This window comes from Amblyomma mixtum, chromosome 2 (assembly GCF_055824585.1).
Source record: "Amblyomma mixtum isolate Tamu chromosome 2, ASM5582458v1, whole genome shotgun sequence".
In the NCBI taxonomy this organism is placed as follows: domain Eukaryota; kingdom Metazoa; phylum Arthropoda; class Arachnida; order Ixodida; family Ixodidae; genus Amblyomma; species Amblyomma mixtum.
Window position 1 is genome coordinate 128,643,471 of NC_143013.1, and position 10,451 is coordinate 128,653,921.

Sequence of the window (10,451 nt, forward strand, 5' to 3'; positions counted from 1 at the left end):
CAAATTTAAGCCTCTTGCACGGGCTTCGGCAGCGTAGAGAGCTCTACTTGAGCCCGAGCACAGTCGATGACCGCGTCGTGGAGCGATAGGAAGTCCCAGCCCAAGATGATCGAATGCGAACAGGATGGCAGAACGATGAAATCGACCAAATATAAAATGTCTTCTATGACTACTCGAGCAGTACACGCTGCTAACGGCTGGATGAGGTGCGCTCTTGCAGTTCGTAACGACAGGCCAGAAAGGGGCGTCTTCACTTTCCTCAAAGAGGGGCAAAGCTGTGCATCCATGACAGAAACCGCAGCACCGGTGTCGACAAACGCCATGACAGATACGCCCTCTACAAAAAATCTCTGCCTCTCCCGTAAACGAGAGTAGAGTAAGCATGAAATGTTTACGGGCATAATGTCATCTCGGTGGACACCCGAACCGCACCGTACAGGAAGGGAGGAACGCCACCACCCGTTCAGCGCAATGCCTTGCCATTTGAACGCAGCGCTTCTCCCCCGGATCACGTATGACAACGAAGTGTAACGTGGCATTTATGTGCTTTTTGCACGCGTTATTAGAAATCGGAAATTATAATTCCGTGCATTATCAAACCCACAGCTCCACTGATATCTTGATAAACATTGAGAAGGCACTGGCAGCAGTTACTTTTTGTCTCATTTGGAGACCAACCGGCGCTTGCATGCCGGTCGCGTAGGAGGGCTTAGAGAGTCTCGTTAAGTCTCGTACGGTGCCCGGATGTTCTCGTTTCAGAGCCCGGATGACTGGAATTCAGTGCCCGGATGACTGGAATTCAGTGCCCGGATGAGTGGATTTCAGTGCCCGGATGACTGGAATTCAGTGCCCGGATCAGTGGATTTCAGTGCCCGGATGACTGGAATTCAGTGCCCGGATCAGTGGATTTCAGTGCCCGGATGATGGCTCTCGGTCTCGGCGTGACGTCACCACACTGCCGACAACGGGAGCTAAAAGCATTTCATGCTTAAAACTTCAATTGAATTAGCGGCAGAAAAACGAGGCCTTTCAAATTTCGACGACTGCGCAGTTCTCAACTCAGGAACTGCGGAACCTAGTTTTCCTCTTGAGTGGTCGAGGGACGCCGTCGCATTGGAGAGATGGAGCGCCGACGTGGAGGAGGCGAGCGGCGTCCAGCGAAGGCGTTGCGCTCAGGAGACAGAGAACGGCTTAGGGGAAGCTCATCAGGAGGCGAATACTGTCGCTGGGACCAATAACCGGAAACTTCTCGACAAGGTCGTGAGGCGTTCATGCGTCGACCGCAAAGCCGCGCCGCATGACCTGGCAAGCCGCAGAAGTAGCAGATCGGGCGGTTGTCAGGCGTGCGCCAGGAGTTGCCCAGTTGAGCTGGCGGTCGAATGTTATCAGGCGTGGCCCAGGAGGTTTGCAGATGAGCAGGCGGTGGAATAAAAGCAGCAGGCTCTCGAAAAGGACCAGGAGGCGGAGCATAGGTAGGTGGTCGAAGTCGCGCAACAACCTCCGCATAGGTCAGCGGGGCCACGAGGGGTGTGGGCTGAGGGGCTTGCGGGTGCGCCTCAGCGACCGGTTCTTGAATGCCGTGCCTGAGATTCGGAGTTATGTGTGGTGATGGCTCTTGATGGCTTGAAATAAGCGAGAGCTGTGGAGCAACTTCTTCCCGGATGAAGCTCTTGATTTGCGGCACGAGCAATGACTGGTCTCTTGCATCGTTCAGGCCAGCAAGCGAGTCGATGCTCGTGGTGTGTTAGCGAGTCAGAGCCCTCTGCTTGCGTAGTTCGTCGAAGCTCTGACATAGGGTGACGACTTCGGCGACGGTGCGCAGGTCTGGTGCCAACAACATCTGAAAGGCGTCGTCACCAATGCCCTTGAGGATATGCCTGATCTTGTCGGCTTCGGTCATCTGTGCGTTCACCCTCTTGCACAGGTCTACGACATCCTCGATGTAACTTGTGAAGTTCTCTCCTACCTGCTGCGACCGCGCACGCAAACGCTGTTCGGCACGGAGTTTTCTGACGGCCGGGCGGCCGAATACCTCTGTGAAGTTCGTTTTGAAAACCGACCACGATGTAATGTCCGCCTCGTGGTTCCAATACCACAGATTTGCCACGCCCGTCAGATAGAAAATCACATTGGTCAGCTTGGTTTCCACGTCCCACTTATTGTACGCGCTCACCCGCTCATACGGTGTGAGCCAATCTTCAACGTCATGGTCGTCCGTGCCGCTGAAGATAGCGGGGTCCCGCTGGCGGAGAGAACCAGCACAGACAACGGCGGCTAGGCTCACTTGTAAGACTTGGCGGGTCGAAGGCATCGCGGTAGGGGGTAGCATTCGGCTGCGGAGTTCCAGGGCGAGAGGATATACCCAGCACCTCCACCAAATGTAAGGTGGGATTTGTTCAGTGAAACTTCGCAACGGGAGCAGGACTAACAGCAGTCCGAGGTCAGCTGGTCGACAGGAGCGTGCACCAGGCGATGGCAATGCGGCTCGCGCGTAGGCCCGTCGTCTTCCTTACACATGGAATATCTCGAGCCTACCTTACCTTCCCCCTGCCTTGCTTGTCTGCATGTAATTCAGCGATATCTGCATACGGACTAAGGCCACCTTCATTCCCTAGATTCCCACCCTTCATTCCCAAATAAATCCTGCCATTTCAATGTTATCATTGTCAACTGCAGTGAAGCTTTGTGAGGAATTTGCTCAACGCTGTGAAAATATAGCAGCTCGTACGTTGCGTTGAAAAACTTACACACTGCCTTTTTTGAGCTCAAAATATCGTATTAAGGCGCAAAACCATTTCTTCCCAATGGGAACAAAAATTGGTGCCTGAGAGGGTTAATCAGGTCTGTCATGCTTGCTGTCATGGTCTGTGGCTTAGGCTCGCAGTTGGAAAGAAATTGATGGTAGTATCCTGCTAACCTCAGAAATGCACTGAACTCGAGCTTGTTTACGGCCTCTGGGGCTTCGAGGATCTCTTTCAAATTTTATTTACTTGGGCTCAGGTAGCCCTCTCCGAGTGTGTAGCAAAGTACTTGTAGTTCATAAAAACCGAGATTGCATTCGTTTTGAGTGTACTATGATCGCGGCCTCAATGAATCTCGTGAGAAACTGTCTTAGTGCTTTTGAAATGGGCTTAAAGTTTTTGATCGCCACAGCTGGGCCGTAGCACTAGGGTAGACACTGTTGGTACTCCCAAGCCGCTTTCTTATGAGCATTTCAATGTTAGAAATATTGGTATTTATGGCGCAAAGCGCACACCAAAACTGGGAGACACAACTACTGGGTGGCCGTAAACGCTTTCCTTTTAATTGAGGTCCATGGCACCTGGCAAAAAGACTTCGCGAGATCAAGTTTGCAGAAACACTTCCTTTCACTCACCTCGGTGATCAGGCAGTTGACGTTGGGGATCAGCTTAGCGTCCGCGACAAGAATTTTTTTTAGCCGCATGAAAAAAAAACACAGGTATACAAATGAAGACGTTAGGCCTCTCTAAGGTGAACCCAAAATCTAGATCATGGCAACCTGCGTCACTGGGGTGACCTGCTTGTGGACACCCTGACGCACCACGGACAGAAGCATGTCTATCCTCAAAAAGCTGGTTGTTTCATTTGATCTTGGCTGCGTTCTTAGCCACCGTGATCCTGCGGCCGTATCTTTTTGTTGCTGCTCAGGCCGTGACTAGATTTATCTATAAAGATATAAATTTATCTAGAAGGCTGCGCCGCAGCTTCCACGCCGTTATACTAGGTCGTCGTGCTTTGCTCGCGTTACTTCGATAGTTCTTCAGCTTCAAAATGAATGCTAGTGATAGTGAGGCTGAATCCGCTTCTAAACATCACCTACTGCACATACGTATCTCACTGCCGCAGGTGTGACATCGGCCGCCTTCTTTTCTCAATGACAATTTCCGGTTCTCTCGGCATACCTCTGATAATATCTGGTGAATGTGCTGCGCCGACGAATAACATCGGCCGCCTTCTTTTGTCAATGACAATTTCCGGTGTTCTCGGCATACCTCTCGTGATATCTGGTGGATGTTTTGCGACGACGAATCACCACGAACTTGAAGGCAGGGTCTATTGCCCAGCCTTCAGCGCTAGTGTTCTACAAGCGGCGTGTCACGTCCACCTTTCACTCCCTCAGCCACGAAGTCGCTGAACATCGGCTGAAGCATTTTGAATGGATGGCGTTGCTCAGTTCCCGATAAAAACCTTAAAATGGTATAGAAGGATTATTCCCCTTTTGAAGACGAAGCAAGTTTGTGGTAAGAAAAGAAAACTTCCTCTTGCTACTTGTCAGAACTTCCTGAGGCAGTACCTGAGGACTTTAATCAGCGTTGTGCTCAAAGAGAAGACCGTGGTATGAGGAAGAATCCAGGAGATAAAAGAGGCATGGAAGAAATCAAGCGCCTCTTCGCCGTACTGACCCATACCTGTTTGAGCAGATGAATGCAAACTTTTTCATGCCAGGAGTTCAAGAACAATCAGTTGGCCTGGTATGAAACCAACGAAACACCTCCGAAGAGGTCGTTAGAAAAACGCCGAAAACTCGTTTCGCAGGACAAAGTGGCGCTTCAGCCCCACGACTATGTGGCTGGCTTCTCAAGGGAACGTGAAAAATTAGGCGCCTTCTTAACGAAGGAATGCGATAGCGCTTAGGTGGTCTGTTAAGCTTCTACGTTGTAATTCCGATGTATTTTCTCCGCCTGTCGCCACCAATATTTCATGTTGACACAAAGAACCACTTCCGAGGTGCACTCACGTGCGGCCTCCGTATCCTTAAGCTTATAGAGGAAGGACGCAAGGCGTAATGCCGCCGCGTCCATCGTTTTTGGCCAAGGATCGTTTGCGACTAGATTCTGCGACCATTTTCCGATCTTTCCACATTTACGTGCAGACATGCATACCACTAACGATGCCAACTTAACACCTGGCAGATAGTCCTAATGCCAATTTCCTGTGGGTGGACCAACTGCCAAATTTAAGGGGGCGGGTCAAGATTAAGATTTAGGCTCCGGCCCAACAGCAAAATGCTGGATGTCGGCCAACTGCCAAATTGTGCGGCCGAGCCAGCTTTAAAATTTTTGGATGGGAGAAGTGGGAAATTGGTTGGAGGAGTGACCAAATTTTTGGATTAGGGCAACGCCGAAATTTCGTGGGTGGTTGGGCGAAGTGCGAAATGTTCAGGCTAGGCTAACTAAGAAATGCTTTGCAAGTGAGACAACTCTGAATTTTTGGGGGTTGGCTAAGTGCCGAATTTTTAAGAGGATCATCTTTAAACTTGGAGATGGCCAACTGAAATGTTTTGGTGTGGAACAAGTGCCAAGTCTTGTGGGTGGGCCACGCGTCAACCTTGGGGGGGAAGGCCAACTGCAAATATTGTAGATTAGCTAGTTACCGCAATTTGAAGGACCAACTGCCAAATTTTGGGGTCCTTAAGAATTTGAGATTTGACGGTGCTCTCTGCTGGTTTTCCGTGGGCGTAAGTAAGCCTGATGACGTCATTTCCAACTTAACGATAAAAACTTTCGTTACAGAGAAACCGTATGTGTTTTCGAGTCGCAGCCTGAATGCTACCCCGGTAATATGTAAAAGCCCCAAACTGTACAACTAATGGGACGTCGTTAGCGATAAGTTTCTGCTTGCAGCCGTGTTCTCGCCTCGTAGGTAACTGACCAGTCTCCAGGTTCGTCTGCTATCACAACATGCGTTAGTTTTTTTCAGACACTGTTAACTCTGTTTCTGCATATCTTAAGCTTGTGTCAGAATCGTTCTGGCTGTGCGTAAGTAGCACAAATTTTTTATCTTTTGGAAAGCAGAGCGTTGAGATAACCACTTTTATTTTGTGTATCCACTTGTACAAAGAGGGAATCCATAATTTTGTTGCACCAGAATTTTTTAATCTGGTGCATAGTGTTAGAATATGCAACGCTCCGTTTAACGGTTTTTTAGTTGCCTGAGGCATATCCAAAAAAGCCCATTTCAGTTTTTAGACAGCACTGAGATGTTTAAAGCGCAATATGTGGTCGTCCCTGAAGTAAAATGGCATATGGTACAAGGTGCGTAGAAATGTTTTTTTAAAATAACAAGTGAAAGGCCGAACGACCAGAAATTGAGTCATAGAAATAACGGCATAATAACGTTCGCGATATTCGCGATGGCAATATTAAAACTCGAGCTAGAAAGTGGAACTGAAGAGGCTCAAAGCACCCGTTATAAGAAATATTTGACAGAAAACGGACGAACGACGGTAATGGGAACTGGCTTATTTCTCTCAGATAAAAAAAAATAAAAAGGGGTCTTTTTAACTTTACAGATATTTTATTTTAACAATTGAAAAAAAAAATGCGTCGATGCCCTCTGTTGAGCTAGATTTTTCATATAGGTGGCCACTATGTATCTTCCGTGAATGAACTGTCAGGTGATCAATAACCTTGAATTTACAAACTTTTTCACTCTTTACTTTAAAGACAAGGTTACATTATGAAATAGATGGACTTTAACCTCGAAGGTGAGAGCTGTCTTTGAATTTTCTTATTAAGCGGCAATGTGTTACAAAATGTCGAACGTCAAAATTGCTGATTTTAATTGTTGATTTGGCTCCCCAGCAATACCTGGTTATAAAACGGCGTCAAAGCGCGCCCTACCGTCGCCGACATCAGGGTAACCTCCTCTACGTCGTAGAATACACCGGTCTGGCCTGTATTTAACAAATAAAAAGTGCGAAACACGCCAAATGAACGAGCTTCCAAACTTGTATTGTTGCGATTTAACAAGTTTTGCTCACCCTGATGTAGTTAACATCATCAGCCTGGCTCCACTCACTGCAGGGCAAAGGCGACTCATATCACTCCTATCTACTCTATCCTGTGCCATCTACGGCTCTGCTATCCCCGCAAATTTCCTATTATAACACACAAAACAATGAGGCGCACGCTAGCATTCATGTTTGTGGTGAATCATGTCAAAGTTCCTGCTTTAGCGAATGAAGTGCAGATAAAACTTTCTCCGTAAGAATACGTGTTTATCCCGCGATAGGTTTGATAAAATTGTCACAACTAGGTGCGCGCAATCACACATTCCTTTTATTAATATGTGCTGTACTCTGTAAGGAAAGGTACTAGTAGGCTTTGCTTTCAGTGACATAAGGGCATATTTTAAATGTCTGTCGTTATTTTCCATGCCTGACACTTGTCATGAGTGTTTGTAAGACTCTTCTGCGATGCAAAATAGATCGTGGTTTTCTACTACTTCGTGTATGGAAGAACAGCCTGCATTCTTTCCAGCGGTTTAAGGTAGGGTTGAGTGCTATATTGTTGATACACTCGTGCGAGATTGGACCTGGAACTGCGCCTTCGATTAACCCGGACAACTTATCAACCATATTTGAAGAGCGTGTCCGCAATAAATAAACTTACGCTGGTCTGCAAGATTCACGTACGCCCAGGTACGCCGCCCAGGCTTGTCTGAAAAACTGATGTGCCGTTACTTTGGACCTTACAGCTTTTTTCGCCGCGTCACAGAAGTGACCTACGAAGTTTTTCCTGACGGGGCTGTGCAGCCTCAGCGTTCTCCACCTCGCTGTGAGGTTGTGTATGTAGTCCACATGAAACTATACTTCACGCGGTGTTGGGCACTACGCTCAGTGTTCCGCTAGTTGCACCTGCCTTGTACATTTTTCTGTGCTTGTGCCGTTTTTTCCCCTTCCGTTGCTCGTGCTCCAGCCCCGCTTTTATATTTTTTCTTTTTTTGGGAAGGGTAGTAATACCACCTGGTGTTCTCAGGTGGCGCTTGAAAAGAAGACGTTGAAGTGTCTCGCGCTGGCTGGTTGTCTATTCTCCTGGTTAGCGACCTATCGCCCTATCTTCCCTTACAATGTCTATTACTTTTATTGAAATTAATGGGCCTTTCCTATATGCAGGTGGACTTGGGTTGATCATATCGTTACTCTGGGGAAAAGATGCCATCTGCTTGAGAATACAATGTTCAGGTATCTTGCATGTGGTGCTGCTGACTCAAACTGGGAGGTTGGCTAAGAGATTCGCCCTATCCGCTCTTTTAAAAATTCTTATACCTGTTTATTAGCCAATCTGCAAGCGTCTTGGTACTTTCAAGACCTATTCATCACAATGAAATATTTCTCGACTGACTTAGCACGCATTTTGCAAAAAGCATTAGGCGAAACGGTGGGGCCCCTAGATTTATTTTCATCAACACCGTCAAACAATAAAAGCCTACCGGGCAGCCGTGAAGTAAAAGGTTCCAATTTATGACAGTTGAAATGATCACTGTGTGACGATCGGGGTATGGTGGCGCTGTGAAGAGTGAAACGTGCGCTCGGCGTATGCGGTATACCGGAGTGATCTTCCTTCATACACTTCTTATTTGACTTGTATGTACATTGTTTTCGATATCTGAACTTCGAAAGAGGTGAAAGGTCCATTTGAGAGTAAATGAAATGCAAAAAGAGGCTTGCTGTGTATAATGTCAGAAAACCGCCCAGAGCCCCAAGAGGTGGGAAATATTTCAAACATCTTTCATGGACTTTGTGGCAAATTTCTGCATTAAACCCACCGCTACCTGCCCCAATGCACACAAATAACAAAACGTTTGCTGCATATATAATTTTTGCGAAGCTAATTAAGCTGGCGCCAGATCTAGTAAAAATAATGTTCACAAAATTAGAGCGTTAACTAAAACATGCTTAAATGATATGCCATATGCAATGATTTGATGTGCTGTGTCACCACGGGATCTCTACTAACAGTAATATCTACCTCTACATGCTTTTGTCCTTGCTTCGCCCAATATTAGCTCTGGATGAGATCATGTTTCATTATGCTTTGTATATAGGTGTGGTTAGGCGTTGGTATATTTCCAGTGCTACAAATAGCATAGTCACCTTGTTAGTACTAGCAAGAAACATTTGAAATATTGATGGGTTTTTACTGGTTCTCTTTTTCCGTTTATTTTTCTAAGTTTGCCGTAATATTCATGTTCTTTCTAACTAATTTAAATGCACCAAAAAACTACACACGTAAAAAGAGGGCAATGGGAATGTTCGCGCTGTGCTGTAAACTAAGCGCGACCTATGCAGGCCATATCGGCACTTATCAGTGTTTTTGCACTGATGGCTGAGGTTCCATGTCCTCCTTGCAAATCACTTAGGAGGATTATTGCCCTAGCAGTTTGAAATGAGATTTGTGGAGTGCATCCACTGGCTGTCCAGACTGCATACAATTACATAGTTCAGCGAACCGGTTTGCGGTGCTGAAGTCATGTGCTGCGAATGAAATGAAGGGAAATGATAGCACAAACAGCGTGCTGCTGCCAATCTTGCGTGTAAATATTAGCAGTTTTCTTCAGTGGAAGCGTTATCAGTAAACCAAAACACCTGGTTTAAACTTTCGCCTGGTTTACTGGAAGATGCTCACTCCTTTATTCCAGAGACGTCTGTTCACGTGTCTACCTTAGCACTCAAACGGTGCATAAATATACATTCAGCTAATTTACAAAGGAAACAACCACAAAATTGCACGTTTTCCACGCACAAATCGACTGCGGGCCATTCATCTCGATTAAAAACAGCGCTAGCGCTGAGGTTGAATAAAATACCTCTTTTATACGGTGAACAATGTGGAAGATAAGTTTTAAAATGCGAGTGTTAATCATTATGCGTTTAGCATCAGACACTGTGTGCATAAGCGAGACACGTAGGTTCAATAAACGTTTTTCGCGTCACAATGTGCTGCTATGAAAACCTCTCGTGAGCGCCGGCTATCGAACACAGAGTGGCGAAAGTAGTCATGAGTCGTACGCAATGCGTGGAGAAAGGAATAGCTTCATCAGTGTGCCGTTGGCGGCGCTGTGGTGCAGACAGGCCTAGAAGCGGGTGCATTCATGATGACGGGGAGTGCGCTGCATTATAGCTCATGTTGGCTCTTTGCGACCGGTCAGGCAAAAGCAGCTCCAGCAGTCTTTTTACTTGAGAACAGAGACGAGGCAATCCAACTGACAGCTCATTCTAAATGTTAGAGGTATTCAGCTAGCATAACATGACAGATCCTGTGACAGATGCCTGGGCTTAAGAAAAAAACGGACTATGAGCGAAAAGTGCACCTCAGAAGTTCTACACGAGAGAAAGAGGGCTGCGTCCACATGTCACATTTAATTTCTCTATCAGTAAAAAATTTCGACCTCTCGGACTGCAAGCGTTATTCCAGAGACCGTGGGCATTAATCTCCGTGGAAAACTTTGCATGCGGTCGCTTGGCCAGAACAACACAAAAAACCCTCTACATGGCTCGTATCATGTGCATTGCGTAATATTCCACCTTCTGTACAGCCGTTGTTTGACACGACCAAAAATAAGATAAAACAATGTGAAAGCAGAGGGAGGGGGGGGGGGGGGGGCTGTTTAACTCCATGTTGTAGGAGTGGGCATATCTGGTCGCT

General features: G+C 46.8%; 1 pseudogene; it reads right to left on the reverse strand.

Annotated features, from left to right (window-relative positions):
- Positions 1–1,752: 1,752 nt before the first annotated feature.
- LOC149360851 (uncharacterized) lies at positions 1,753–2,311 on the reverse strand (annotated as a pseudogene).
- Positions 2,312–10,451: the final 8,140 nt, after the last annotated feature.